Consider the following 6,910-nt stretch of genomic DNA (forward strand, 5'->3'; position numbering starts at 1 on the left):
TCTTTAACCCATTTAGACCTGATGTCGAAATTTAAAATAATAATTCTTCTACATCCTGACAGTTTTCTGATAAAGCTACGTTTCTATGTCAGTCGTTCTTCCATTTTTCAAAAATAGCAGACCTACAAGCTCGTAGCTATGAGCTTGTAGATCTGCTATTTTCCAATAGCTAAAGCATAACATAATGCCATAACACCAAAAGGGGTTCCCGCCCAAAATGGGTTTTAAACGCAATGTTTTTTTTTCAGACAAATGACCGAAAACTTATTTTTTTTTAATTCATTTCTCATATACATAAATCCAGTATTTTTTGTAATCAATCCTGTATTTTTTGTTCTCTTTTTGTGCGCAATGTGCTTCCATGCCTAGCCCATTCTGACCGGGCACCCATTTTGGTGTTAGCATCATGTTATGCTTTAGCTATTGAAAAATAGCAGATCTACAAGCTCGTACGAGCTTGTAGATCTGCTATTTTTGAAAAATCGAAGAACGACTGACATTTTTAGAATCTGATCTCAGGTCAGAATGGGTCAATCAGACCAGTGTGTGTCCAGTGGAAACCTCGTATGAATCTGATCTCAGGTCAGAATGGGTCAATCAGACCAGTGTGTGTCCAGTGGAAACCTCGTATGAATCTGATCTCAGGTCAGAATGGGTTAAAAATGGTTTGGAATTAATCCAAAAAAGGAAAAGGAAAATGTTAAGATATAATTTACTGTTTTTTTTTTGGCTATTGATTTAGTAAAAGGGGGGGAAAAAAGTCTGTGGCCTAATGTGTATACAGGTCACGTCACGTGACAGAAAATACTAGATCTACAATGTTGTACGTCTATGTTTCACCATGATATCGTTGTTAGTTAGCTTGTAGATCAGTTCTGTTTTGTGCCCTGGAGTCTGTCTGGGTGCGTTGACAGAACTAACGATACTAAACTTAAGACATTACTTAAAAAAAAAAAAAACAGATAAACAAGAAATGATATTTGTCAGGTGAAACGAGCGCTGTCTCCGTTTGTTCTTTTTGTAACGTGTATGTTTCTCTGTGACCTCGCCGACGTTGTTTGCGTTTTAGGGCCGATTCATACTCCTATTTTAGAGCCGAATAAAAGTGGGTTCGGCGCTGTAGAGCCTACAATGTGACGTCATTTGAGGTTCGGGGTGGGGGGGGGGGGGGGGGGCGGGGGTACCGTCCTAAAGTCGGCTCTTCGGTGCTACTGAAAGTTTCTGACGAGCCGAAATCATTTGGGCACTACAGCGCCGAAACAGCGGTGAAATAGGAGTATGAATCGGCCCTTAGTTTCTGCCGTTCTTTTGTCGGTTCAGTCGCGGCGTTTTGTTGCCGTAGCTCCAGTTAGCTCAGAACGTTAGCTCAGAACATTAGCTCAGAACATTAGCTCAGAACATTAGCTCAGAACATTAGCTCAGAACGTTAGCTCAGAACATTAGCTCAGAACGTTAGCTCAGAACGTTAGCTCAGAACATTAGCTCAGAACGTTAGCTCAGAACATTAGCTCAGAACATTAGCTCAGAACATTAGCTCAGAACATTAGCTCAGGTTTCACCTGGAAAAGGAACACAAAATGAACTCTGATGAGCATCCAAAGCCCCAGTAACACAGAACATGTTATTTTAGTCTTCTAGCCCTAGTAACAGAACATGTTATTTTATTTCTTATTTAGCAGCAGTCTTCTAGCCCTAGTAACAGAACATGTTATTTTATTTCTTATTTAGCGGCAGTCTAACATGTTATTTTAGTCTTCTAGTCCCCTAGTAACACAGAACATGTTATTTCATTTCTTATTTAGCCCGAGGGACGAAAGTGTTTATTTCAGTTTTGTGTCGACTACACTTCGAGGCTCCATTCCTCTCCCCCGGATGGTAACAGTTATATCTGTTTTATTTACATTAAAGCTGTTAACGTTCCTCTGCCCCGGATGGTAACGGTTATATCTGTTTTATTTACATTAAAGCTGTTAACGTTCCTCTGCCCCGGATGGTAACAGTTCTGTTTCATTTACATTAAAGCTGTTAACATTCCTCTGCCCCGGATGGTAACAGTTCTGATTCATTTACATTAAAGCTGTTAACATTCCTCTGCCCCGGATGGTAACGGTTATATCTGTTTTATTTACATTAAAGCTGTTAAAGAACTGAGCATACTTTTCTTTTTTTAATTAAAGATGTTAACGAACACGACATATTTAGTTTGTATTTTATTTCACTGAGGAAGCTGTCAATGTTTCCCCTCCAGTGATGCTACAGCTGTATGCAGACATGCATGTGACTAGTAGTATTAGCATTATTATTATTAGGCCTATTAGTATTATTGCTGTATGTTACTGTACACATGTATGTGAAAATGAACATTCGTAAAGGTAATGTTTTCCTAGGGTGGGAGAGGCTGGACTTTGAATTGTATTATATTATATTGAACTATAAACGTATTACTTACTATAAGCCACGACGGCCTTAAGTACAAATATAATTTATAAAGTCAGGGCCGTGACGGGTAAATAGCGGGCCGACTTTGATATGAAAAGGGTTGAAAATGTATTAATTCATGATTTATTGTTCATTGAGATAGTTGGATTTGTTTTTAATATATTTTGTATTTGTGCTTTTATTGTTTTATTGTGACTTTCATTCTAGGTGGTCGAAACAAAAGAAGGAAAGTCTATCGGCCATATTTGGAACAGGCCGAGAGACAAAAGGTCTGTTCATGTAAGACTCCAAAGATGGAGTGAGTATACAACCCTCGCATTTCTGCAACAAAATAATATCTCTCTCTTCATGTGACAACACTGAAGAAATAACACAGCTTCAGCTTAGATATCAGTGTAGATTAGATTTTCCCCTTAAAATAACTAAGAACACAGCCATTAAATTAAAATAACCAAGGACACAGCCATTAAATTAAAATGACCAAGGACACAGCCATCAATTTTTTTTTACCAAGGACACAGCCATTAAATTAAAATTGCCAAGGACACAGCCATTAAATTAAAATAACCAAGGACACAGCCATTAAATTAAAATTGCCAAGGACACAGCCATTAAATTAAAATAACCAAGGACACAGCCATTAAATTAAAATTGCTAAGAACACAGCCATTAAATTAAAATGACCAAGGACACAGCCATTAAATTAAAATGACCAAGGACACAGCCATTAAATTAAAATGACCAAGGACACAGCCATTAAATTAAAATGACCAAGGACACAGCCATTAAATAAAAATTGCCAAGGACACAGCCATTAAATTAAAATGACCAAGGACACAGCCATTAAATAAAAATTGCCAAGGACACAGCCATTAAATTAAAATGACCAAGGACACAGCCATTAAATTAAAATGACCAAGGACACAGCCATTAAATAAAAATTGCCAAGGACACAGCCATTAAATTAAAATGACCAAGGACACAGCCATTAAATAAAAATTGCCAAGGACACAGCCATTAAATTAAAATGACCAAGGACACAGCCATTAAATTAAAATTACCAAGGACACAGCCATTAAATTAAAATTGCCAAGGACACAGCCATTAAATTAAAAACTGCTGTCAACACAAAGGTGAGTCCACCCTTAAGTGAAAATAATAAGTGTCAATATGTTGTGTGGTCACTATTACAATTACTGCAGCACTGCCTTCACCCTGATGGGTGTAGAGTTCACCCTCCTGGGTGTAGAGTTCACCCTCCTGGGTGTAGAGTTCACCCTCCCTTCCTTTCCTCCCTCCTTTCAATTTACAATTTAGGCATTTATCAGACGCTCTTAATCCAGAGCGACTTACATTAAGCAAGAACAAAAAAGTATGGGAATACATCACATAAAAACATTTATCAAGAAACATGCGTAAGCTAAGAAAGTAACAGTGGAATATCTATATAATGAAACTATACATATAAACTATACATGTATCTATACTACTATGCTATACATATGTACTATGACGTGCTATGACTATATACAATGCAATTATAGTGCTGTCTACATTACATGCTATAAGTCTGGGTCAAATGCTATCTGAGGTGCTATTTACACGAGGATGGTGTTCATAAAAAACGGCAAAATAAAGTACCGTTTAGCGCTGTCATTTAGACGAGAACGGTGTTCTCAGGAGGTGAAAACGCATCGAAGTGAAACCGCCTCCCAGAGTGGAAATCTTTCAGAACCCCATTTCCTATGGTCTCCATATAAACAGGCAAAACGGTGAATCCGCAAAACTTATGACATCATGGCTCACGTTGGCTCACAGCGCATATGTTTATTACATTGATGCAGAGCCATATAATTATGATGTAATGGAGTTCCTGAACAAGCCTCCCTCCTCGCCTACAAAGTGCTGCTCATCAGCGATGTTGAATGTAAAACCATGATGTAAATAAAAAGCCTTGTGATAGACGGCAGCCGCGGCAGCAGCGTTTATGTAGCCTAATGTATTATAATATATATAATGTGGGGCGGCGGTGGCTCAGGGGTAGAGTGCCTGGATGGTAATCGTAAGGTTGCCAGTTCGAACCCGGGCTCCCCCAGAGTTACTGTCGAAGTGTCCTTGAGCAAGACACTGAACCCCTAATTGCTCCCGATGTGCTAGTTGGTGCCTTGCATGGTTTCCGCTGCCATCGGTGTATGAATGTGTGTGTGAATGGGTGAATGTAATGCACAATCTCTGTAAAGCGCCTTGGATAAAGGCGCTCTATAAATGCACCATTTACCATTTACCATTTAACCATCCCGTGGCGCGCCCAGAGCCGTGTTGCGCAGCCTTGCGTGAAGGTTTCTTCTTCTTGTACGTGGGTGACCTGTCTATTTGGCAGCCCGTTCTCGCCACCTAGCGACAGTATAGCATAATAGCACATCATATCATAACGTGTGCGTTCTCGTGTAAAGGGTAAGAAAAAATTAGAACGCAACGGGACTTTGACGTGTTATATGGAGATGGTCGCCGTCTAAAAGAGGCCTAAGTCTACAGAAATGCTATCTAAGGGGGTGGGGTAAGTGTTATGGGCCATGATGGAGTCTGAAATGGTGAGTTTTCAGACTACGGCGGAAGATTGGGAGTGATGCTGCAGTTCTGACTGCAATGGGAAGTGCATTCCACAGTTTTGGAGCCAGAAGGGAGAAGAGTTTGGGACGTGTGGAGCGTTGTCCCGGCGTTTTTAGTGAGGGTACTTCCAGCTTCACCTTGTTATCCCCCATCTTCCGTTTGAACAACCTCTTCATGGCGTGATGTTATGACGTTTGTCCATTAAGCATTAAACTGATGTCCAAACATATATGAGTATATTAAATGATACTCCAGTTTTGGCTTCACTGCACTGGCTTCCGGTTGTTTTTTTAGGATTGATTTTAAAATGATTTTACTTGTCTATAAAGCTCTCAATGGTCTCGCACCTTCCTACCTACATGACTGCCTGCCTAAATATGTCCCAAACCGCCCGCTAAGGTCTTCCACTGCTGGCCTGCTCGCTTTGCCTAAAGAAAATGGCAACTAAAAAATTCGGGGAAGCAGCTTTTTGCTTCTACGGGCCGTCGGCATGGAACAAGCTCCCACTGTACCTTCGTCAGGCAGCCTCTGTAGACATTTTTAAAGCTCAGCTCAAGACCCACTTCTACAACATTGCTTTTAATTGATCTTTTATTTTTTTGTTATTCATGTCCTCACTGTATTGCATTACTGCTTGTTTTTTTTAATGTCGTTGCCTTGCTTTTCTTTTATTCTCCATTGTTCTGTAAAGCACTTTGAGCTGCATTTCATGTCATGAAAGGTGCTATACAAATAAAGTTTTATTATTATTATTATTATTATTATTATTATTATTATTATTATTATTAGCTCTGCCATGCAGAGTCCAATACTTTTACATACATAGCCTATATGAATAAACTAAACTAGTGTCTCAAACACACACACACAGAGAATGAATCAGCCTTGAATCACAGTCTAAACAGTCGATGCTCGATGGCAGACCTTCAGTCAGAATCCCCCCCACCGTCTCCCCCCCTCTGTGTGGGCGTGAACATTTCTCAGGTATGTCCCATGCCAGCCCAGCCAGGCTAGGGGAGAGAAGTCTAGCCCATTTAGACCTGAGTCCCATTCTACTAATAAATGTCTTCTAAATCATGACGTTTCTTGTCATCATTGCAGGTTCTCAAACTATATTTCACGCTGACCCCCCCCCCCCCCCCCCCCCCCATCTGAAAACATGTCGTTCCTGCAGCGACAACATTCGACCCTCTGCAAAGATTTGATTGAAAATAAAACGCTCTCTCTGAAAGGATATATTCAAAGATTGTTTTGTGCCACATCTTCGTGAAATAGCATTTTGCTAAAAAGTAGCAGATCTACATACAAAGCTTCGTAGATCTGCTATTTTTTTCAATAGCTATAAAGTATAACATAATGCTTTATAAAACACCAACAGGGCCGCGGGTTCCCGTTCCGAATGGGCTAGTCTGCAGTAGGCGCCTGTAATACACTGTTAACTGGACAGAGACACACAGCGTGTGTGTGGATTGGACGCGGAGCGGACATGGCCGTTCCCCAGACGATCGCCCTGATGCTCCTCATGACCTACATCTGCCACGGAGGTGATTTTGGCAGCAGGTTTTTAGTTTTTTTAGTCATTATTTTAATCACCTGGAATGTTTTAGTGTTTAAGTCTAGTTTTAGATCTATAGTTCTAGCTTTATGTGTCTTGACGGGCCTCGATGGCCTCTGATTTTACACTATGCTGAAAATAAATAGTGTAAAAGCTCACAACGCGTTGCGTTGTGAGCTTGTACAATTTACAATTTACAATTTAGGCATTTAGCAGACGCTCTTAATCCAGAGCGACTTACATTAAGCAAGAACAAAAAAGCATGGGAATACATCACATAAGAACATTTATCAAGAAACATGTGTA

This window comes from Protomyctophum parallelum, assembly GCF_964188405.1.
Source record: "Protomyctophum parallelum genome assembly, chromosome: 18".
NCBI classification, from domain to species: domain Eukaryota; kingdom Metazoa; phylum Chordata; class Actinopteri; order Myctophiformes; family Myctophidae; genus Protomyctophum; species Protomyctophum parallelum.